This window comes from Dasypus novemcinctus, chromosome 14, assembly GCF_030445035.2.
Source record: "Dasypus novemcinctus isolate mDasNov1 chromosome 14, mDasNov1.1.hap2, whole genome shotgun sequence".
Classification (NCBI taxonomy): Eukaryota; Metazoa; Chordata; class Mammalia; order Cingulata; family Dasypodidae; genus Dasypus; species Dasypus novemcinctus.
Genome location: NC_080686.1, coordinates 71,572,712 through 71,599,184, shown reverse-complemented (window position 1 = coordinate 71,599,184; position 26,473 = coordinate 71,572,712). Strand labels below are relative to the sequence as shown.

Sequence of the window (26,473 nt, the reverse complement as noted above, 5' to 3'; positions counted from 1 at the left end):
TTAAAGTATCCTACATTATCCTACATTATTGAGCAGTTTTAAAACCCTGTTTACTACAATTATCCATCAAAGTAAATTGGTCTCACTGCAGTTCTCATATAAAATTTACCATAGCTTTTAAATCATGTTATTGTTTCTAATTATAGTTATAATTCTTTTATAGTTAAGGGAAAAAATCACTTTTTTAATCTTCACTCCATGTCATTCGATTTTCATTGTTACACATTCAGATTTGGAAGGAAATTTTCCTTGGAGTTTTATTTACCAAAAGCCAAATTAACTCACTGAACATTGTTCTTATTGCATTTTTAAAGATGTTTTCTAATTTAATGTTCCCAGGAACACAAGAGCCTATGCCCCCTTTGCTGGTACAACTGTCGGCTTTAGGCATTTCTACGTTTTCCAAGTTCGCTCTCATTTGCAATATATATGTTTTTAAATGTGCCTGCAAAAAAGAGTCTTTGGAAAACATTTCCAGTGAGATCACTTTGGTCTTTTCTCAGTAGAATTCAAAAATTGAAAATTACTCTTCTGTGCCATAGTTGCAATAGTGAAGAGGAAAGTACATCCAGAAAGAGTACACCCAGAATTTCTCCCATATGGGTAATAAATTAGAGCTGTTTCTTTTTGAGGTTTATAACTATACTTAAGTGTCCACTTTCTTGAAGGATTTTTATTTAATGTCCCCAAAGTGCATATTCTGTTCTGATGCACACATACATCTGTGCATATGTAATAGTCCTTGTGCAAAAATCTATTTTGTAAACAGTCCCAAACATCCAGAAGTCCCTAAGTACTATTCATATGACCTGATGGTCCCTGGATCCCATTTAGACCATATTTTCTACAGTAGATCTATAGCTGAATTTTTTACTTGAAAAATGTTCAAAGGGGTATTTATTCACAATAAATTGCATATGGGTAAACTCATTCAAAGACATTCTAAATATTAACTTGTGCAAATATTATAATGACATATAATGTTACAAGTACAATTTTCATTTTTGAACAGTCTCTCTCTTGTTGGTGTGTTGGTATACCTCTAGCTTCAAGTAGCTAAGTCATTTTGCTCAGATCTATAGTTCTGAAATATCTTAACCTGCCTACCAAGCCACATTTACTTTACTGGTCTTTTTCTTTCTATGGTCATCTTGACCACCTTTGGCTAAAATTGGCTTAAAATTAGCTACAAAAGCCAAAGAGCATAAAGTAGCCACCTCATCTTTCAGATAATAGAGCGTATGCTTTTTTTGCACGTAGAGTTTATTTAGTCAACCCCATGGATACATTTGGGAAAGAAACTAGTTTCCTGGCAGAATGTCACTAAGAAAAATGATCACCCCCAAAATCTTTTCCACCAACTCCATATATCACCACCTCACTCATGAGAAAACAACACATCTCAAATGTTTTTTTTTTAACTTGTGTAACTTTTTAAAAAATTTTACTTAAAATTTTCTATCTTAAAACTATCAGGCAATGAACAAAATGGGTATTTCAAAAGATGCAACTCAGTTCATGATTGCTGCCACATCACTTGAAACACTTTAAGCACTTTCAATATTTTAATTTCCTTCTGATCATTATGTTTCTGTTACACATTTCTTCTGCATTTTAATAATGGTTGAACATTTGTCCCATGGCAGGGATGGTGTGGTGGTGGGGAAGAGAGAGGAAGGCAGGGGGGGAGTGATTTCAGTTAATACAGTTTTTCTTAGCAATCACAAATTAGTAGAATAATAAATATATATAACCTTATTCTAATGAGAAAACATCAGACAAACCCAAATTGAAACCCATTTTACAAAATAACTAACTAGCACTCATCAGGGAACAGCAGTGACATTATATATTATTCTTCTAAGCTTTTAGACCATTATTTAATCTTAAGCACCTATTGACCGAGTCTGATGTCACGTATGTGATGAAATTAAGAGTATAGACTTACATTTATGAAAGAATCCTCAAAATAGTTGGTATTCATTATAAATTACACATGCCATAGAGGGTGGGACACCTTTACTTTCTCAGTAACAGCAATGAATTCTTTGCCAATATACATGTATATTACTTTGCTCTTTCCTAAAGAGCCTGCTGGGTTTTAAGCCCAGATTATACATTCTAGCTATGTAAATTAAGTAATTTGAGCAAGTTAGTTTAATTTCACCTAACCTCAGTTATGTAAACATAAACATAATTGCTGGATTATAACAAGGAGTATAGGTAATAAACAAGAAAGAAACTTCTTATATAGAGTCTGGCAAAATAATACTCTTTTTTTGTTTTTGTTTTTATTGTTTTTCCTTTTTTTTTTTCCAAAATAATACTCTTAATGTTATATATCAGTTATTAAGTACCTATTGTGTAATAAGCACTGCGCAAATTGCTCTATGTAGATTATTTCATGTATTTCTTACATCAACCCCATATTACCCTTTGTAATGAAAGAACAGTAGGAGAGGTTAAATAACTTCTCCCAAACACACTATAATATACTTCTTCACATAGCAGATTCTTAGCAAATAGTAACTATGCCATTTTGGTCAGCTGAGAAGCAGACATTGAATGGAGTTAGGAATGCAAGAGATTTATTGGGAATAGATATCCTATGTGAAAGATAAAAGGAAGGAAGAGGGATTGGGTAATGAAAGCTTTCGGACAACAATGCATATATGATACTGGAGAAAGGAAAGGAGGGAAGGAAGCAGGGTTGGGCAAGGAAAGCCTCAGATCATGATTAAGATCTGACAAATTATCTTCAAACTTAGTGATAAGGTCCTGAGCAAAGATTGTCCTTTAGAGAATTCCCACAAATGAACAGAAATGACCAGGACCTAGCACCCCCATGTGGTCGGTCATTGGCTGGTTGCTGCCCAGGAGGTGATGGCCTCAGTACAGAAACAGATATATCTGAAGGTTCTAATAGCTGAAGGCAGTCAGCTCCCTACACTCCTCACAGCTGATTAGCAAGTTCTTTCTTGAAGAGAGTTTCTAACAGTGTACCTCCATGGCTACCACAGTAGCCATTGTAATTATTATTCCATTCTTGGTATGAATAATCTCAATACTATAAGAGAAAGTATTATTCATGAAAGATAGGAGTCTGCATTCTTCTTAATACTAGCTTTACTCAGCAGTCACTAGCTATTTGATACGGAAATAACATTTCATCTCCACAGAATGTCTTTTCCTAGTATGCAGTGAATAGCTCAGTAGTGATTGCATTTTATCAAAGAATGATAGGATATATATAGCCCACAAAGACTGGATGATTCTGTTTGTTTTTTGTTTTGTTGTTGTCACTGTTTTCTCCTTTTTTTAATGGAACGTAAATCAGGAATTATTCATTCATTTCTTGGGTAGGGATTAATATCAATACCACCATTGGTGAGTTACGTAAAACTTCATGTTTCCTCTTTATTTTTTCACTCGGATACCAAATATATCTAAGTAACTTAAAATTTTAAAAATGTCTTTCCACAGAGTGGATGTAGCTCAGTGGTTGAATGTCTGCTTCCCACATACAAGGTCCTGGGTTCAATACCCCATACCTCCTAAAAACAAAACAAACAAACAAACAAAAAACAGGATAACTGGATAATGGCAACATTTCCAAAGCTCTAGAAATCAAGATCTCCATGAAGTGCTAGAAAATTCCAAAAACATTGCCCTCCATATACAACTTGATAATTCACCGGGTAGCTACCATAGCATCATTGATGGTTGCTAATTAAATAAGTTAAGGAAGGACTTCCGGCAAGATGGTGGCTGAGTGAGCTTGCCTTGCCGTCTCTCCTGGGAAGAGGCAGCTGGGCACCGCTGGAGGTTCTCCGGGACCAGGCTTTTTCAGGATTTTTTCAGGGCAGGAAGTGTCTGGACATCGATTTGGTGGGAAGGTAACGGAAAGGACTGGTCTATAAGATATAATTTGGGACTTTTCAGGAGGGGGAGGCAAGATGGCGGCTGAGTGAACTTCCTGGTTACTAGCTCCTGGGGGGAATCGGCTGGGAGGCGTCGGAGACTCTTTGGGACCGGCTGTTTCGGGATTTTTCCTGGTCCGGAGGTGTCTGGACATCGATTTGGAGGGAAGGTAACAGAGAGGATCCATCTGTGAAATATACACGGAGATCCCAGCTACGTGTGGAGGACTCCCTCCCTGGGTAGGCGGAGCCGAGGCAGCTAGCACCGCGGCGGGTGGTGGGTGGGAGAGCCGAGCCGCGCTGTGCCGCGGCGGGCGGCGGGCGAAGGAGCCGAGCCCAGCCGAGCCTAGCCGCGCCGCGGCGGGCGGAGGGCGGGAGAGCCGAGCCGCGCTGCGCCGCGGCGGCAGGCGGTGGGCGGGGAAGCCAAGTCCGGCCGAGCCCGGCTGAGCCGCGGCGGGCGGGGGGGCCAAGCCCAGCTGAGCTTGGCCGAGCCCAGCCGCGCCGCTCCAGGCGGCGAGCGGGAGAGCCGAGCCGCGCTGCGCCGCGCTGGGTGGCGGGCGGGAAAGCCGAGCCCAGCCGAGCCGCAGCGGGAGGGGAAGCCGAGCCCAGCCGAGCCACGGCGGGCGGCGGGCGGGGGACCGGAGCCCAGCTGAGCCCAGCCGAGCCTGGCGGCGGGGTTTCTGTTCTTTGGTTTTTTTTATTTTTTATTTTTTTTATTTTTTTTTTTATTTTTTGTTGTTGTTGTTGTTCTTTTTTTTTTTTTCCAATCCTCTCTTTCTTGTCCCCAATATTCTTCTTATACTATTTTACCTTAACAATACAATAGGTCCTACAGGAAATACCTCACATTTGCTGGGTTTCCTCACCCTCCACTGCCTCATTTCTCTGTGAATAGATTTAGCCTATCTACACTATCCCCTTTCCCCTACAACTTGATATCCTCCACCATCTGCTATCTCTCCTATATTCCATCTCCCTTTCTTTGATCCACAAAGTGTCTAACTCTTAATTTCTAATACCTTTGTTTAGTTTTCCATCTGGTATTCGTCCCTGAAACTATTACCTTTCTTTTCTCTTTCCCTCTCTCACGAAAACAATAGCCTCTTAGTACGTACCACATTCCTCCCATATTCAGTCGTCTACCTCATTATAGGTACTTTCCTACTACTATAACTCTACACAATTTACATGATCTAACCTCCATCCTCCCAGAACTCATATTGTTGCTTTGTAAACATATATCACCAATACTACTTCACACTTTTTCCTTCCTTACACAATTGACTTTCCCCAGCACTAATACTTTCCTTTAAAGTGAGCTTAACTAGCAATAAGAAATTGGAATAAGAAGAACAAAGTGACAAAGAGAACATATAACACTTACGCAAAAACAGCAGCTAATTAATCTCCAAGACTAGACAAAGAAGCTAAGGAACTGATTAAACCCGTCAAGAAAAAATGTTGACAAGACAGCAACAAAAATCTACAAACCAAACCAGTAATTAGGAAAACATGGCTGAATCCAATCAACAAAATGAAAATCAGGAAGGGGGGCAGGACTTCGCACAAGCAATGAAAGATCTCAGAACATTTATCACCGACAAATTTGATGAAGTAATGAAAGAGGTTAACAGCGTGAAGACAACACTTGGAGGGGAAATTGCAGACATGCGCAAAAAAATAACAGATATGATGGAAATGAACACCACAATTCAAGAAATCAAAAATACACTTGCAGCAAATATCAGCAGACTAGAAGAGGCAGAGCAGAGAATTAGTGATGTGGAAGACAGTGCATTGGAAATCAAACAGATAGTAGAAGTGGTCAATAAAAAGGTAGAAAAAATCCAGATAGGACTTAGGGACCTGAATGATAACGCAAAACGCTCAAACATACGTATTATAGGCATTCCAGAAGGAGAAGAGAAGGGAAAGGGGTCAGAAGGAGTGTTGCAGGAAATAATGAACGAAAACTTCCCAAATCTACTGAAAGAGACAGATGTACATATCCAAGAAGCACAGCGCACTCCACTGGTCATAAACCCCAACAGGCCCACCCCAAGACATATACTTGTCAAATTATCCAATGCTCAAGACAAAGAAAAAATTCTAAAAGCAGCAAGAGAAAAGAAAACCATCACATACAAGGGAAACTCCATAAGATTAAGTGCTGATTTCTCATCTGAAACGATGGAGGCAAGAAGGCAGTGGTATGATATAGTCAAGGTACTAAAGGAAAAAAATCTCCAACCAAGAATACTCTATCCAGCTAAACTAGCATTCAAAAATGATGGAGAGTTCAAAATATTCACAGATAAACAGAAACTGAAAGAGTATATCAACAAGAAACCTCCCCTTCAAGAAATTCTTAAGGGAATTCTGCAGGAAGAAAGGAAAAAACAGGACAGTCAGAGATGGAGGAGAGTGTAAAAGCAACAAGAAAGACAAAAATAGAAGGGGAAAATAAAATAATACAAACAAAATATAACAAACACAAGTCCAACCAAAATATGGCTACCATAAATAACTCTCTGAACGTAATAACACTGAATGTCAACGGATTAAACTCACCTATCAAAAGATTCAGACTGGGACACTGGATAAGGAAATACGACCCATCTATATGCTGCCTACAAGTGACACATCTTAGACCCAGAGACTCATGGAGGTTGAAAGTGAATGGCTGGAAAACAATCATACAAGCAAACAACAACCAAAAAAAGGCAGGAGTAGCTATATTAATATCAGACAAAATAGACTTTAAATGCGAAACAATTGTGAGAGACAAAGAAGGATACTATATTTTAGTGAAAGGGACAATTTGTCAAGAAGATCGAACAATCATAAATATTTATGCTCCTAACAAGGGCGCCTCTAAATATGTGAGGCAAACGCTGGAAAAACTAAGTGAAAGAATAGATGCATCTGCAATTATAGTGGGGGATTTTAATACACCACTATCAACTCTGGACAGAACATCTCAAAAGAGAATCACTAAAGAAACAAAACATTTGAACAGTATATTAGAAGAGCTGGATCTAATAGACATATATAGATCATTACACCCAAACACAGCAGGATATACATTTTTCTCAAGCGCACATGGAACATTCTCCAAGATTGACCATATGCTAGGCCACAAAGAAAGGCTTAATGAATTCAGAAAGCTCGAAATCATACAAAACAATATCTCTGACCACAGTGGAGTGAAGCTGGAAATTTGCAAGGGACAGAGACCCAGACTCCACACGACAATTTGGAAATTAAACAGCACACTCTTAGAAAAACAGTGGGTCAAAGAGGAAATCTCAAAAGAAATCAATGACTACCCTGAAACAAATGATAATGATAACACAACATACCAAAATTTATGGGATGCAGCAAAAGCGGTACTGAGAGGGAAATTTATAGCCATAAATTCATATATCAAAAAAGAAGAAAGAGCAAAAATTGGAGAACTAACTGCACTTTTGACGGAATTAGAAAAACAACAACAAAGTAACCCAACAGGAAAAAGAAGGAAGGAAATAACAAAGATAAGAGCAGAACTAAATGAAATAGAAAATAAGAAAGCACTTGAAAAAATAAACAAGACCAAGAGCTGGTTTTTTGAGAAGATCAACAAAATTGACAAACCTTTAGCGAGACTAACAAAGAAAAAAAGAGAAAAGATGCAAATACACAAAATAAGAAATGAGAAAGGTGATATCACCACTGACCCCACAGAAATAAAGACTATCATAAGAGGATACTTTGAAAAACTATATTCCAACAAAAATGACAATTTAGAGGAAATGGACAAATTCCTAGAAACACATAAGCAGCCCATACTGACGAAAGAAGAAATTGATGATCTTAACAAACCAATCACAAGCAAAGAGATAGAATCAGTCATTAAAAATCTCTCAACTAAGAAGAGCCCAGGGCCAGATGGCTTCACAGGTGAATTCTACAAAACATTCCGGAAAGAACTAACACCAATCCTGTTGAAACTATTCCAAAAAATCGAAACAGAAGGAACACTGCCTAATTCCTTCTATGATGCCAACATTACCCTAGTACCAAAGCCAAACAAAGACACCACAAGAAAGGAAAATTACAGACCAATTTCTCTAATGAACCTAGACGCAAAATTACTTAACAAAATACTTGCTAATCGTATTCAACAACACATTAAACAAATTATACACCATGACCAAGTGGGATTTATTCCAGGTATGCAAGGATGGTTCAACATAAGAAAATCAATCAACGTAATACACCATATAAACAGATTGAGAGAAAAAAACCACATGATTATATCTATAGATGCAGAAAAGGCATTTGACAAAATACAGCACCCCTTCCTGATAAAAACACTCCAAAAGATTGGAATACAAGGAAACTTTTTGAACATGATAAAGAGTATATATGAAAAACCGAAAGCCAACATTGTTTATAATGGCGAAATCCTGAAATCCTTCCCTCTAAACTCAGGAACAAGACAAGGATGCCCATTGTCTCCGCTCCTATTTAACATTGTCTTGGAAGTACTTGCTCGAGCACTGAGACAAGAACCAGATATAAAAGGCATTCAAATTGGAAGGGAAGAAGTCAAAATTTCATTATTTGCAGATGACATGATCCTATATATAGAAAACTCTGAGAGATCTACAACAAAGCTCCTAGAACTCATAAATGAGTTTAGTAAAGTCGCAGGTTATAAGATCAATGCGCAAAAATCAGTAGCATTTCTATACACCAATAATGAGCAAGATCAGGAGGAAATCAAGAAACAAATACCATTCACAATAGTAAATAAAAAAATCAAATACTTAGGAATAAATTTAACTAAAGAGGTAAAAAACTTATACATCGAGAACTATACAAGATTGTTCAAGGAAATCAAAGAAGACCTACATAAATGGAAGAATATTCCCTGTTCATGGATAGGAAGACTGAATATTATTAAGATGTCTATCCTACCAAAACTGATCTACACATTCAATGCAATCCCAATAAAAATCAACACAGCCTTCTTTAAGGAACTAGAAAAACTAACTATGAAATTTATTTGGAATAGAAAGAGGCCCCGAATAGCCAAAGACATATTGAAAAAGAAAAACGAAATAGGAGGAATCACACTTCCTGACTTCAAAACATACTACAAAGCTACAGTAGTGAAAACAGCATGGTACTGGCATAAGGAGAGACACACAGACCAATGGAATCGAATTGAAAGTTCAGATATAGAACCTCATGTATATAGCCATATAATATTCGATAAAGCCACCAAACCCTCTCAACTGGGAGAGAATGGCCTATTCAACAAATGGTGCCTGGAGAACTGGATAGCCATATGTAGAAGAATGAAAGAGGATTACCATCTCACACCTTATACAAAGATCAACTCAAGATGGATCAAAGACCTAAATATAAGAGCCAAGACCATAAAGACCTTAGAAAGCAGTGTAGGGAAACATCTACAGGACCTTGTAATAGGAAATGGCTTCATGAATATCACACCAAAAGCACGAGCAGCAAAAGAACAAATAGATAAATGGGACTACCTCAAAATTAAAGCCTTCTGCACCTCAAAGGAGTTTGTCAAGAAAGTAAAAAGGGAACCCACACAATGGGAGAAAATATTTGGCAACCATATATCTGATAAGAGACTTATAACTTGCATATATAAAGAACTCATATATCTCGAAAACAAAAAGATAAACAACCCATTTAAAAAATGGGAAAAAGATTTAAACAGACACTTTTCCAAAGAAGAAATACAAATGGCTAAAAAGCACATGAAAAAATGCTCCAAATCCCTAGCTATCAGGGAAATGCAAATCAAAACTACAATGAGATACCATCTTACTCCCATAAGATTGGCAGCCATGAAAAAAACAGTAGAATACAAATGCTGGAGAGGATGTGAAGAAAGGGGAACACTCATCCATTGCTGGTGGGAATGCAGAAGGATCCAACAATTCTGGAGGACAGTTTGGCAGTTTCTCAAAAAATTATCCATAGATTTGCCATATGACCCAGCAATACCACTGCTGGGTATATACCCATCAGATCTGAAAACAAGGACACAAACCGATATATGTACACCAATGTTCATAGCAGCATTGTTCACCATCGCCAAAAGTTGGAATCAATCCAAAAGTTGGAATCAATCCAACAGATGAGTGGATCAATAAAATGTGGTATATACACACAATGGAATACTACTCAGCTGTAAGAACCAATACACTACAATCACACGTGATAACATGGATGAACCTTGAGAATCTTATGTTAAGTGAAGCAATCCAGGCATTAAAGGACAAATACTATATGACCTCAATGATATGAAATAAGTTAACTGTCTCAGAGAGCTAGAGTCTGGAAAAGTGGCTTACTGGAAATCGGGGGGTGGAGGAAGGATGTGAGTTAATGTCTGTAGGGGTGGAATCTGTGATGAGCTGGGGGTAAGTATGAGCACAAAGAAGGGACAAAATGGGGGCAAGGGGTTACCTTCGGGTGGGGTTTTCTGGGTTTGAGGGGAGCTGGGGATGGGAAGAGGGGTAATATGGTCCAATAAATAGGTGGGAGGGAGGGGCAACATACAAACATGGGAGAGTGCCAGAAGTTCGTTGAGAACTAAATGTTGAGTAAAACGTATCAAAGTATAAGTAGGAGGGTCACTTGGTTAGGACGCTCAGGGGGTATGGTCTGATGCGGGACGGACTCCGGAGGGAATAGCTGAAGGCTCATTTTGCCAAGGTGGGTTCTACCATTGGGTGGGGTGGACCCATATCCTGGGGAAGACTAATGCCATCGAATAGAGAGAACTGTATCTCTCGTGAGAAAGGACGGCTCCCAGGGCATTAGATTGGCAGGCGTTGTGGGCCCTAAGGGGAGGGGAAAATGGATGTGCAATGGATAGAACAAAGGTAAATAAGGGGGCAAAAGAGGAGTTATGTGAGAGTACACGAGGATGAATATAAAACAGCTAATATTACACCAAAAACATATAGGGGACGACAGACTAATAATGAAAACCATAAGACAAAACATAGGATAACTAAAAAATTTAGAAAACTGTACAACCTAAAGTATGGACCACATAGTAAGCACAAATGTTACCTTGTTTGAAAACTATAGTTTTGGAATCTGTACATCAGTTTCAGGAAATATGATATGAATAAGTTAAAAGATTATTGCTGTGGAAGGGAAAAGGTTTTATGGTGGATCTGGGGAAATACTGTATATTGTATATATGAATTTTGGTGATCTAAGACTCTTCTGAAGCTGACATTATGTTGGGATTCACTTTACGGGAAGTTTTGGATCACAGAGTGGTTCAACAATGGCAGCGGAGGAATACTGATATGGGATGTTATTGACAGGATATATATGGTTGACAGGGAGTTATACAGGGCATATGCCCAGGGTATATGGTAATGTCTATATATACTCATAGTGGAAACAATTAAAAACAACAGCTGGGGGGGTACTGGGCTCCTGGCCTGGGGGTCACTGTTGTGGGCCCTGGGAGAGCAGCAGCAATCCTCCAGGTGCAACGGCAAGAACCAGGAAGGAAGGAGGGCCCAACAGTGGGTTCTTGATACTAATGGCTACACTTTTGAGCCTATGCACCTGCAATAAGAACAAGGCCTAGAGTAGCATTGTGCCTGGGGGTTTCCTCCTGACAGCCTTCATGTTACTCAAATGTGGCCACTCTCACAGCCAAACTCAGCGTGTAGATGTGATGCATTCCCCCCAGCGTGGGACACGACACCCGGGGATGAGCCTCCCTGGCACCGAGGGATCACTACCACATACCAGCTGAAGAAGCAACTAGAAAATGACCTTGAATTAAAGATTCAATGCGGAACAGCAGAATATACCTGTCTACATATAATAACATGACTTTGGGAAGCGGTTTGACCTAATGTAAGGGGGAAATGGAAAGGAGAAATGAGATTATAAGGCTGTGAGTCTCTAAAAAAGAGTCTGGAGGTTGTCAGAAGGAATACCCCTATGTACAACTGAACAGAGTCTAAGAGACAGATAAGGTAGATACAACCCCAGGTATTGGTTCTTTTGAGGGATAAAGAGACCCACGGGTTCTATGGTCATGGCAGAAGGGGTTCACTGCCATGACAGATGGCCCTTCTTTGGAGCTGGTGTTTCTGCGTGATGGAAATGGACTCAGAGGGGATCTCTTTTCACAAGACTTGCATGCTACTTTATTGGAATTGTAGTTGGTGCTGAGTTTAAGATATATGTAGGGGATTTGAATCTCTGGACTGATAATATGACACCCAGGCCCAGAGCCTCAACAGACTTCAGCTCCTACACTTTGACTTATTGGACTTACTCCACTCAGCTAACATGGAGTTGAAGAAGGTCAACCACCACAACATGGAGCCTAGAGTGTCTACAACTAGAAGCGGGAAGAGTGCATCCAGTACCCATGTGGAATCTAAGCCCTCACTTGACATAGGTGTGCAATGGACACAACCAATCCAATGTCCACAGAGAAAATGTGGAATGGGTGTGGGAACGGTAGCCATGGGGGCTGCTGGGTGTGGGGAACGGGAGGAAGAGATGAGATGTGGAGGCGTTTTCGGGACGTGGAGTTGTCCTGGATAGTGCTTCACGGACAATTACGGGACACTGTAGATCCCCCCAGGGCCCACTGGATGGAACGTGAGAGAGTCTGGGCTATGATGTGGACCATTGACTATGGGGTGCAGTGATGCTCAGAGATGAACTTACCAGGTGCAATGGATGTATCACGATGATGGGAGAGAGTGTTGCTGTGGGGGGAGTGGGGGGCGGGGGCGGTGGGGTTGAATGGGACCTCATATATTTTTTTAATGTAATTAAAAAATAATAATAATAAATAAATATTTAAAAAAATAAAAAAATAAGTTAAGGAAGACCAAATTTTATCTGTATTTTCCCCCCAATGCCATATAAATCCACTGACCATCACTGTCAATTGGCTTGATGCTAGGATAACTGTAGTTAGCATCTGCTGTGCTGCACAGTACCCTTCTGGAAAGGACATTACAAGTGGTTCATATGCTGGACTGCCAGAGGAATAGTATAATGAAATCAGCATGTAGAGGGAGGAGACATAGTGCCTCGCAGATTCACATGAAAAGCAAAGTTACTGAAGGATTGTCTCTGTAAAAAAGAATTATAGTAACAGAAGGGGAGTGGTGAACAACAAAAAAGCTTCGGCAGTTATCTTCAAGGAAGAATTGCGTGGGACAGTAGCTCTGAATCTCTGTATAAAATTTTTGCTTGCTGATTGTTTTCTGAATCTATTGGTGCACCTAATAATCTAGTATTTAATTTCACAAACAGTATAAAGAATGAACTACAGTAATATTAAGTTGCATCTACTCACCTCAAAAGGAATAAAATATTGCCCCTGAAATAATTACTAATTATATAATAGTACAAACTAAGACATTATGAATACCAAAATGTTAACATTTCAATGTATAATGTTAATAACATCCTGCCTTTTAAAAAAAAAATAGCTAAACATTTGTTAAACATCATGCAAAATAAACACTTTATGAAATGTTAAACTCAAACATCAAGGCAATGAAACATAAGAGAGCACCTTTTTAGTTCAATGACTGGTCAAGTAAATAATTAATTCAGTATATTAATAGAAATCCATTGTTATAAACATCAAAATATAACACTAAATTAAAATAATTGCATATCTACAATCTCACCATCTACAATTCAACAGCACACACCTTAAATGCAAACACATGAAGTACCTTGAGCCAGACCCACCCAGCTAAATTGCTCCCAAGTTCCTGCCCACAGTAACTGTGTGAGATAACAAGTATTAGTTATTGCTTTAAGCTGCCAATTTTAAGAGAGAGGTGTTATACAGAAATGGATTACTAATATACCACCTAATCAGAAAGGATGGAGATCCTGGCTTTAATGCTTAAGCAGGGTCCTGGTGACTTCTCTGCTATGCCAGGCATTAACCCTGTACTTTTGGGGGTGGGGGAGAGTAGGCAGGGTCTAGGCAATGGTGATTTATTAGTTAATACAAAGTATTTTAACAGTTTGTCAACCAGTATAGTCATGCTGGTTATATATCAGGCATGCTTGGGAAGCCCACCTGGTCTACCAGTTAGTACAGACCTTGTTCCTCTCCACAAGCACCTCCAGGTCCTGTAGCTCTAAGTACTTTTAGGTCTCATGAAAATTTGGGACATACCTCCCAGGATTTTCCTTTCTAGGAGCTCTCACCTCTCTGAGACTCTGACTGGACATGGGGCTTCTCTTTCTGGGAGCCCTCAAACTATGCTTTCGTCTTTCTCTTCTTCTGCTCCTCTCTCTCCACTTGCCAGCCCTTGCAAGAGCAGTATTTCAGCCTAATGGGAAGTTTCCTCACATTCTCAGTGCTTTATTCCCTAGGTATTTTCTTACTTGTGGTTGATCAGATCTACCTACATCTTCCTTGATGGATTTTGAAAACCATAACTAAAAAGATGAGTTCCTACCTTCCCAGTTTTCTCCCCTGAAACACTCCCCCTCTGAGGCAATGATACAGGATATGGAGGAGGGGGTGATAAGTTTCACTATCACAGTGAGAGAAAGGAAGAGACAGAATATATGTTTCATATCTCAAAAATGTTATCCCACCCCCTGGGTCTAGAAAAATGAATATTCTGCTCTCTAAAGAACTGATGTTTAGGCTGAAATGATTAAATCATCAAAGTTAGCAGACTCTGAATTAGAGCCAATGACCCTAATTCCATGATAATAAAGGAATGCTTTGGTTTGCTTTCCCAAGTACCTAAATACTTTGAAGAGATACTTTTCTCAAAAGGACAATATGCTCTACTCTTATTTTTGGTCTCTTTCCTAGATAAATCCTAGTCTAACTTCCCCAGATCTGAGTTAGGTGTCCTTCTAATATGCTCCAGTATTCTCTGCACTTCCCTCTCTCCAAAAACACTTATCCCACTATATTAAAATAATTATTTATTTGTATCTACTACCAGGCTCTAAACTCTATTTAGCAGCTGTATATCACTTGTTCATGGTATGTCTCCAGAGACTCTAGTGTTTGTGGAAAGGCAGATGCTTCATTAGACCAGTGTCCCTAATTTGGGTCTTTATGAACCTGTAAAATTTCAAGAAAAAAAAAGGGGGTATGGGGAACTAACTTAATATTGCCAACTTTTTATTTTTCTAAATGAAGACAAAGTAACAGCTATAATTTAATATAATATGGTATAATATAATTGTAAGGATTCACTAAAGAACAGTCCTTGAAATTTACCCTGAAAAGATAAATTTAACCGTCTCCAGGTGACAACTACCTGGATTGGCACCACATGGCACCACATGGCAGACATGTCTGAGAACTACTGATGGCTTATTACATCTTTTCTAAATTTCAAATAGACAAATTAGGGCAATTTGAAATGGTAAATTCAAATGTTTTCAGGGTAGCAACTTCTGTATTACTAAAAATTGTTTAAAGAAACACTCCCACATAACTAAAACTTGTTTCTCTCACCTTATTGTCTATATCCTTCAAGAAAAAAAGTCATTGGGCTTCTTGGCACATATATTCAGCTGGGACTCATTTTCCTCCAAAATTTTAAAATTCTCATTCCTAGTAAATCCCTAAAGGATTGAACATATTAGAATGTAAGCACTACTATAATTCTGTTTATTTTAAAAATATGTTTGGGGACGGGTTGCTCTAGTCTGATCTAAGAAGAAAACTAAAATTATAGTTGAAGTATCTCATGACACAAAATGTGTCTGGCGAATTTATTTTGGATATAGTGCTTATCTTATAATTAAGCACAATTCATTTTGACTAAGTTTTATCCTAAAGCAGAGTAAATGTACTGCTAGCTTTTCATTTCACAAATAACTTTCTTCTTGATCTCAGTGACAAAATAGTGAATATATAAAGGGCATTTTCATTGGAACTGGAGCAAAAGGTACCAGTTCTCTGCAAATAGGTGTGGTATTAACAAATGGCAAAGACAAAACAGAGAACACAGAAGCATTGTTTCTGTTTTAAATTTCACTTATTTTGAGAACCCATGGGATAAATTAAAGCAGCCTTTGGGAAAGCAGAACCATTAAAGTTAGGAAATGGAAAAAATTAAATCAAAGATGATGTCATCTAGGTCCTGGAAGACACAGGAGACTCCCTTAAAAATCCTGCCTGCACGCAGTATCTGTTGTAATGTTTCAGGCTAGGGGAAACTTCTGAATTTGGCTTGTACCTTCACAAATCTATGCTTTCTCCTTATTTTTATTTTACTCTCTTTTGTAACTTCTTTGCTGTCCCTAGGAGGACATTCTAGTTTGTCTTTTTCTTTCTTTCTTTTTTAACAATAGTAATATTGAAAGCAAAAGTGTGTTATTTTCTGCTTCAAAATATATTTCACACTTAAAATTCAACCTGCCAGAAAAATATATCCGACAGTATCCATATACAGAAATAAAAATTGTAAATTAATGAATTATAGATCTCTTGTACACTGTAAACTCTCAAGAAGAATTATGATTTTTCTTTACCTGGTACTTTTTGCCTTATTCAGAATTCTTTGAAAATGGAAGAGTCTAATTAATCTCAGATTTAAAATCACATTTAAAATCAACCTTGGAAAAGTCATCTATTTTAATGTATTGCTTGCCCTAATTTAATCTATTAATTTAAGAAATAATTAATTTGGTAACCAGAAATCATATTTATGATTGTTATTATTGATCTAGCCTGTTACAATATGAATATCAGGTGTAAGGGATCAGATATGCATTATATATTTTTAAAATGTTAACTGGTCTTGCAAGATCCCCTATATTTTTTATGTAACATTTATGTACCCTAAAGCTTAAATAAATAAATAAAATTTTGAGCACAAGTTTTCCCATTCTAAAAATGCAGGAAAATAAACACAAAGTAAAATGATGTTGATATTTTTTGAGAAATGTTATTGAAAACAGTTACATATTTTTAAAATATCAAAAACTAAATTTGGTTTATCACTTGTGAACATAGTTATAACTGGCAGCACAGTATTAATCAGGAGATATTTAAATGCCAAAACAGATATGATTATCAACCTGAGCTGCATCCTAAGCACAGTTAACTGAAAAACAAAAGTTCAACCAGAGTTTACTGATTTGATTTTTAGGGCTCTTCTCTAAATTTACAAAGTATAGTCACTCAGTTACATGAAGCTAACTTAAATAGACATTTTTTAAAGTAGGAAAGATAAAGAATTTTTTTTAATTTAAGGAAGAAAAACTATGTATCACTTAATAAAATACAGAAACTCTTACAGAATCTTTTGTTAGCTGAGCTTCTGAAACATATCTTCAAATTATCAAGAGGTTAAACCTATGGTATACAAGTTGTTTTTGAAGAAATTAGCACTAAAGAACAGATACTCAAATGAAACTTGTAGACATATAAATAATGGTCTGAATAAATATATGACAGAAATATAAAAGTGTGTCATTTCTCACAATTTCTTCCAAAAAGAAACCCCATCGAATTAGTTTTCCCAATTACAAGTAATATACTGAAAAACTCATGTTCTATAGATTCCTTAAACTTCACTTAATTTCTGACTTTATCAATTATTAATAATATAGCCTTACATAAGTAGTTGACTATTTCATTTAATAAAAGAAGATGATAATACCTACCTCTGAAGGTTCTTGAAAAATTAAATTTGAAAATGGCCATGAAAGCATAGCATAATACCTGACATGTGAATTTAAAAAATTTTAAGTGGTTAAAAATAATCATTGTGATGAAGTCATGATTTCATAAACTGTTTCTATCTTCTCATCCATTCATCATTCAGTTTAGTACAGGATGATGTAGCAAATTGTGATATTTCCTTAGTGACCATTAAATAGAACTCTGATGTAGATCTGAAAATACTGGTACCTCAGAAGAAGCAAAGGTAATTTCCATTTATAGCATTTTATTCACATATTACTAATTCATCTACTTTATATTTGTAAAATCTGCAAGCAGTTGTCTTGAATCTTCATCCAGATATACAGGAAGACCAAATGATTTTTTTTAACTTTAGACAAATTTTTATTACACAAAGGTTTGTTACATAATTGGATATTTCTCTGCTTTGTACACAGTTATTCTTATTTTCCACAGAAAGACTGCTTTTTGACTTCTCATCTAGTGATGGCAAGCACTAAAATCCTGATTTTTAACAAAATCAGTGAAAATGCCTCAGTGATTTAAGTGGAAAGCAGTACACCAGCCCATGGCTCTTGTACCCAGTATCAGGAATGTACAAATGTCTTTTTATTCAAAAATACAAAATAAATTATCAGTAGGCCTGGGCAATGACAGCAATAAACCAGTATATGTTGTCAACTGAAACCAGTAACTGATAGCTACAGTGATTTTCTTATATCAGTCAGTCTTTTCTTGTTATTTTCTTCAATTGACTTCTCAAGTTACTGGTGAGAAACACTGCCTGGAGCTTCCCATCACAGTTCATTAATAATGATAAAGCACTATTCTAGGAATTAGAACATGCCATCTCCAATAGCACCACCCATTCCACCCATTGCAGGGTCTTTCTCTTCTTTAGGAATTGCTGTAACTACAACTTCTGCTGTGGCTAACAGAGAGTCTACCCAGCAGCCTCCAATAAAGCAGTACTTAACCATAGTTGGATCAATGATTCCTTTTCCCACCATGTTCATAAAACCTCCAAGCATAGCATCATAACCAACTTCTGAGGAACTTTGCATAATTTTCTGAACTGTCAATGATCCTTCAACACCTGCAATCTTAGCAAGGGTCATTGCAGGAATTTTGAGTGTTCTTTTAATAATTTTTTTACCAATTTTTTTAGCTTCATTAGTTGGAGTTAGTGACTCCAAGACCAGAATGCATCAACTCATGAACACAGCCACCTCCCAAAAAACAATGCCTTCTTCAACAGCAGCTCATGTAGCATTGAGTGCATCTATATATAACTTTCTTTTCATTCACTTCCACATCACTTGTTCTACCAAACTTTGACACAGCTTCTCTATCTGAAAGTTTGGTTAAATGTCACTCAGTTTTTCCTTTTCGTATTCACTATTTGGAATATGTAACTGCTCAATTATTTCTTGAATACCTTTTTCAGTTTGATCCCTATCACCCTTTCCTTTCAAGAGTGTGGCATAATCTTTGGTCACAATGACCTCTCCAACTTTTCCCAAGTCATAAGGTTGAACATCTTTAAGGTAGAGTCAACCGGTCTTCTCCAAACACTCACCACCAGTCACAATAGCCATGGCTTAAACTGGTTCTTTCTATTGTTACCAAAACCTGAAGCTTTGACTGCTACAACCTGAAGACCAAATTTCAGCCTATTCAAAACAAGTGTTCTTAGAGCTTATCCATCAACATCTTCACCAATTATGACCAAGGGCTTAAAGTGAACATTAGCAGTTTCAAGAGCAGGTACAATGGATTGGATGCTAGAAGTTTTCTTTTCACTCAACAGAGTATAGGCGTCCTGGAATTCACATTTCTGACCTTTTGATGTATTAATAAAGTATGTAGAAATACACCCCAATCAAACTTCCTACCTTCAATAATTTCTAATTTATCATTTTATGTTTTTCCAACCTCTACTCTTATGACACCCTTTCTTCCAGTCTTTTCCATTGCATCAGAAATAATGTTGACAATATCTTTGTCTCCATTTACAGAAATTGTAGCATCTTGAGCAATTTCTCCAGGGGTCGTCACAGGTTAGACTGCTTAAGTTCAGCAATTACAGCATCAACAGCTAACATCACACCTCTCCTGATTTCCACTGGATTAGCACCTTTGCTAATTTCAAAGCCTTCCTTGGCAATAGTGTGCCAAACAGTACCGTAGCAGTGGTGGTGCTATTCCCAGCCATGTGTGTTATTGGCAGCATTGTGAACAAGTTTAGTGCCAATATTTTTATACTTATCCTCAAGTCAGTTGACTTTGCAGTGTTCACACCATCTTTTGTTACTTTGGGACTTCTCCAAGTCTGTACCATATTCACTCTTCTTCCCTTTGGCTACATAGTAACAGCTACAACATCAGCTACAAGGTCTACACCTTGAAGCATTAAGGCTTGGGCATTAGCACCAAATTTTACATCATTAGCATAAGCCCAAATGAGATGAGGAGCCAATGCCCTGAACACTGGCCTCATCTGGCAAAGGATATGGATAATCAAAGCATGTCTTTGGGATTGCATCTGGGCATGCAGGTGGTGAGGCAGGTTGTCAACAGTGAGTGAGAGCCCAAATGATTTCTTAAACTTTTTAAATAAGCAACTACCTATTCTGAGCTAACTTTTCTATGGACATTTAGTTTTCCAGAGCTGATATGACAAATTCCACAAGGATTTATTGGCTCAGGATTTTAGAGGCTAGAAGTCTAAAATCAAGATGTTAGCAAATCTGACCATAACTACAAGATTGTGTGGGAGAGAGTGTAAACTACAATGTAAACTATGGTCCATGCTTAGTGGCAATGCTCCAAAATGTGTTCATCAGTTGTAGCATGCACCATGATAGTGAAGGATGCTGTTAATGTGGGAAAACATGGGAGGGGTGGGGAGCATGGCATATAGGAATCCCCTATATTTTGTGTGTAGCATTTTTGTAATCTAAGTACCTTTTGGAAAAATAAAATAAAAAACGATGTTAGCAAGTCTATGGATGCTCTTGGCTTGTAGCATTCGAGTGATAGCAGTCCTCCATCACATAGTGATGTCCTTGATTTCCTCTGGTGTGATTTTCTCTGACTTCATCTGAATTTCCTCTTTTTATAAGGCCTCTAGTGATGGGTATTAAGGCTCACCCTGATTCAGCTGGTCACCCCTAAATATGATCCTTGAAGATTCTATCTACAAATGAGCCTGCACTTTGACTTACCTTAACATATTCAAAGATACTATTTATAAATGATTCACACTCACAGGAATGCAGATTAAATTTAAGCACATCTTTTGTTGAGGTGCATGATTCAATCTACCACAGATGTAGATTTCAATGAAATTATAATCACGCCTATCTCAAGTCTTTTCCCACACATAATCACCTCTTTTACCCATGAAAACATTGCTAATAAACTGCTGACATATAGAATTTTTTTTCTTTCTCTCTTTGGAGTTTTTCTCTTACCGTCCTTAGAAAAAAGCAAAGATAATGCCTTTGATGAATGTCAATTCACATAATTTTAATTTGTTTTATTTTCTTTCAGCTCTAAAAGGAAATGAAAGCAATTGACCAGGAGTGGGCATATGATATATTTTTATGGGGGCTCAAATAATGCTAGTTCAAATTCCTTGTGTTTTAGAATCTAATATATTCTTTCCAGCCCACCACACATCATCCTAATATCTTTATTGCTTACTACATAAGACATGTATGGGATGTAAGAATTACTTCCATGTATTTGGAAATGTAAATGTAATTTCTAAAATCCTTTATAATAAGCAAAGCAGCAATAGCATGAACTATAACATCTGGAAACCCCTTGCAGTGACACAAGGTCTCTTCTCATACCACCAGCAGCTGTAATGAAAATCTTCAAATAACAACTCTCATCACCAAGTTATCATATTAGCCCAATTTATCATATTAGCCCAAATTACCCCAGAGATATTGTAGAAATATCTCTGACAGAAAAAAAGTTAGACTGGGAGGTTTCCTGGAACTACACCTGATTTAGAATTCTGGGCATACATCTAAAAAATGAAGATTGAAGATAGAGGCATACATTCTTCATACATTTCACAGTTCACCACCTCATTTGGGATACCTAAAAATGAATCACTACATATTTATCGAGCTGTGTTGAAGGAATTGTCCTATGGATGGAAAGAATTCTTTTGAGTCCTCGAGAGACAGCTGAAGAGGTAAAGCAAACATTGTGTTAATTTGCCTCTTTGTTAAACTCGACTTTCCTACTATCCCTACTAAGTGAGCATCAGGTCACATTACGCACACAAGCACATGCACACACACACACACAGACCTCCTCACAGCTGTTGATTGGTCAATTATATACACCTAGCTCAAGCAAGCCAATCAGATTCTTGTAAGTATTGGGAAGGGACTTAGAAATTGAAGTCAGTAACTTTGGGGCCTTTAAATTTGGAAATCACGTAAAAACAACCTGGAGTGTCCATCTTTGGGCTTATAAGTGAAACAAATCTGTGCTACAGAGAGTAATAATTCAGACAACACAGAAAGTTAAAGAAATGAGGGTCCTTGTAGCCCTATAGAGAAAACTGTAGAGAATGAAGTAACTGCCTTGGGTCCTTTTTTTTTTTTTTAAGATTTATTTATTTATTTATTTCTCTCCCCTCCCACCCCCACCCCAGTTGTCTGTTCTCTGTGTCTATTTGCTGCATCTTCTTCTTTGTCTGCTTCTGTTGTTGTCAGCGACATGAGAATCTGTGTTTCTCTTTGTTGCATCATCTTGCTTGTCAGCTCTCCGTGTGTGCAGCGCCATTCCTGGGCAAGCTGAACTTTCTTTTGCGCCAAGCGGCTCTCCTTACGGGGCACACTCCTTGTGCATGGGGCTCCCCTACGCAGGGGACACCCCTGCGTGGCAGGGCACTCCTTGCGCGCATCAGCACTGAGCATGGGCTAGCTCCATGCGGGTCAAGGAGGCCCGGGGTTTGAACCACGGACCTCCCTTATGGTAGATGGACGCCATAACCACTGGGCCAAGTGCGCTTCCCACTGCCTTGGATCTTGATGGCTTTCTGCTTCCTTATTCCAGTCTCTCACAAAATCTACCCATGAAGTTTTTATATATCTCTTTATCCTTCAAATATTCCTTTAAGTAAAACCCCATCATTACTTAGGTAGTTTGAATGAGTTTCTGTTCCTTAAAACCAAACTATAACTAAGGTAAAAGATTCGCTTTTCCTGAATCTCACTTCACTTTGAAAACAAAGTTTTGCAGAGATCTCTTGTTATGGAGTTACTATTATTAACTTGGTAGAATGCTGTGTATAACAATTTTAAAAATAGTGTATACTTTAAATAAATTTAGAAGTGCCAAGCAAAAGCATAAATTTTGGAAATCAAGACATTAGCTTTTTTGTGATCTATGTATCTTTTAAATATAAATAAAAATATATTTTTTAAAAAAGACATAAGCATAATGAGAATAAGAAAGATCAATGACCTTACCAAAAAAATCTAATTACAAATTAGAACCAGCTTACATTTAAAAGTTATTTTTATAATATTTAATGTTTATATATACCTATAATAACTCTGTCTTGACTGTTAGTTTTCCATTCTCTCTTACCCTATTTGTTATAATCTTGGTTGTTCCCTTTTATACTGACTGTAATTAGATTTTGATTTTTATCAAATGCAGGTACATAGTTTGAATTAAAATTAAGGCAGATTATACTAACAGACTTCTAGTAGTGCTAGGTCTCTTCTCTCAAACACTTTGAATTCTTCTAAGTATGTTTTTCCTGATATTTCCATATTTCTAAATAGTATATTTTACTGCTACCTCAATGTATTGATGTTACCTTGTCCACTTTGTCATCTTCCCTTCCCTCATCCTTCCCACATAATTATTTATTAGTAGCTACAGTGTACATTAATGTGATCATCTGAATATAATTTGTTGCTGAGCCAAGTGGGGCACTGCAACTACTCCTTTTTTATACCAACTTTCATTTTTTTCTAAAGTTAGTAGCTACCTTAAGTTTTCATTTTCCAATGTTTATTAGTATTCTATTGCCTAAATTTACTCTAGTTTTTCAGTCTTGTTTTCCAAATGTTCAAATATCAATTTATGTCTTTTTTTTTTTTCTTCTGCCCACCTCCTCCACTTTGGACTGTTCTCTTAGCCTCTTCTACAAGGTGTCCTCGTGGGATTTCCTTTGCCATGATTATGGACTTTTCCTTTGCCTCTCTCTTGGATTACATCTCCTAAATCCTGATATTATATCTTTTTGTTCATTTGTTTAATGTTGTCTTTTAAATGGAGCACATCCTCAAGTGTCTTACTAATAAAGGGTGGTAAAAAGTTGTTTTTTTAATCAGTTGAGAAAAATGATTTTTTTTCTTCCCACACCCTTCATGGGTAGTTGACTTGATAGAATTCCCTAGTATCTTCTAGCTTCCAGTGTAATTGAGAACTATAGTGACATTTTCATCCGCAATTATTTGTAACTGATCTATTGTTTCTCTGAAAGATTTTAGGATCTTTTCTTAATTCTGGTATTTTGAAATGTCACGATAATGTACCTTCATGGATTTTTTTTTTTTTTAAGTTTTCTTTTTCTCTTTTAATGCTAGGCACTCAATGCTTCCTTTCAATCTAGAGACATCCATTCTGGGGAATTTTTTTGTATAATTCCTTTAATGATTTCATTCTTTCCACTTTATTAGTTGAAAGTTGGATCTTTTTTTGGATCCTCTAAGTTCTTTATTTACCCTTTCTTGTTTTCCCTTTCTTCAATCATTTTGTTTATACTCTCTGGGAAAAATCGTCAACATTATCTTCCAAATCTCCTATTGAATTATCCATTTTTTGCTTCCCAAGTTTTATATCCAGAATTTTTTCCCATGCTCTCTCTTCTTCTTTTATACTGTGCTAGTCTTGTTTTGTGTTTCCGTTAACTTCTGTTAACCTCTTAAACTTCTGTTGTCTCTGTAATAATATTCCTTATAATTTAAAGTTGTCTGCCCCCTTCAATGTGTCTATTTCCTGTAGGGTTTTTTTTTTTTTTCCTTTTTATCCAGTCTAGTGTCTGTCTTTCATGTTGAAGACTTTCCTCAATATCTTGTAATGCTTAGCTGTCTGTTCCATATTAAAATATAAGACCCTAGAACACTATATGGAAACTATGAATAAATAGTATGGTATATAAGCACAAAGGGATATACATAGCCTTTTAAAAATTAAGGTCCCCCAAAGATCAGTTTCAATAAAACTTTTCTTTGGAATCATTTGATTTTCCAGAGAATTCTCTTTTCTGCACCTGGGAGGGTATATGCATGATGCCTGTAGAGAAAGGTGGAGAAAAGGTGTTAGAGTCCCACTAATCTTTTTGGCTTCAACCCCATTTCCTTCCCATATCTCACTCTGCCTAATGTCCCTTGTCCAGAATCTCTCAGATGTAGTAATTCATCTAAAAGCTAAGTTTAGTGTCCTGCAGAGTAGAGAGAGGGGAGAAAACAGGGTAGGATTTACTTAGATTCAGGGGTGTAATGGAGAAGATGAAATCTGGGGATCCTCCCACTTACAAACACTTTCCTTGTTTTCAGCATTGAACTTCACTACCAACTCCCCCAGTATCCTAAACCCAGGTCCTAAACCATTCTAGGTTTCTGTAAGAAAAATTAGACTGAAAAGGAATATTGAAGGGGTGGGGGGGGGGGGGGGCGAGAAAAGCATGTTTCTCATGAGGAAATTCCTATGTAGACAACCAGGTTATAGCTTTCTTTATTTTTTATTTTTTCTCCCCCCTTCCCCGCCCCCCCCCCAGTTGTCTGTTTTCTGTGTCTATTCACTGTCTGTTCTTCTGTGTCTGCTTGTATTCTTGTCAGTGGCACCCAGAATCTGTGTCTCATTTTGTTGGCATCACCTTGCATCAGCTCTCTGTGTGTGCAGTGCCATTCTTGGGCAGGCTGCACTTTTTTCGCACTGAGCCGCTCTCCTTACAGAGTTCACTCCTTGTGTGTGGGGCTTCCTTACATGGGGGACACCCCTGCGTGGCACAGCACTCCTTGTGTGCATCAGCACTGTGCGTGAGCCAGCTCATCACACAGGTTTGAACCTTGGAGCTCCCACGAAGAGCTGACACAAGATGATGCAACAAAAAGAAACACAGATTCCCATGCACCTGACAGCAGAGCGAAAAAGAAGATGCAGCAAATAGACACAGAGAACAGAAAACGGGGGTGGGGTGGGGGACGGGAGAGAAATAAATAAAATAAATCTAAAAAAAAAAAAATCTACCAACGACTTCCATCTAACTCTGAATATAAGACCTTAGGCCAACTTAGTACCCGATACCTTCTGATTCTTATTGCCTATTAATCTCTCTCTCACACCCCCTGCTAGACTCCCACTAGCCTCTTTGTTCTGGCTCTCTTTTTCCTGAAATATGCTAGAAATGCTTCCACTTCAAAGCTTTTGCATTTGCTGTTCCCTCTACCTAAAATATCACCTCTCCCCATACCTCTAACCATTCCATGCCTTGCTCACTCTCTTTTCAGGTCTTTACTCCAGTGTCACCTTCTTAGTGAGAGCTTCCCTCATGATCATATTGAAAATACTGTAATCCTCCTGCCACCCCATTATTGGCACTTAGTATGTCCCTTTCTGCTCTTCTCACCATCTAATATAATGCAGTTTGCTTATTTATTTTTATATACTCTGTTATCTCTCAAAGAATTATAAGCCCAAGTGGGGGAGATTATTGTCTGTTTTTCACTACTGTATCTTCAAAATCAAAACAGTTCCTGGTACATAGTAGGCCTTCCATAAATAT

The 26,473-nt window shown here is 37.6% G+C and overlaps 1 pseudogene; it reads right to left on the bottom strand.

Moving 5' to 3' along the window:
* Positions 1-18,476: 18,476 nt before the first annotated feature.
* Positions 18,477-20,140, bottom strand: LOC101445154 (60 kDa heat shock protein, mitochondrial pseudogene; annotated as a pseudogene).
* Between the last annotated feature and the right edge of the window lie 6,333 nt (positions 20,141-26,473).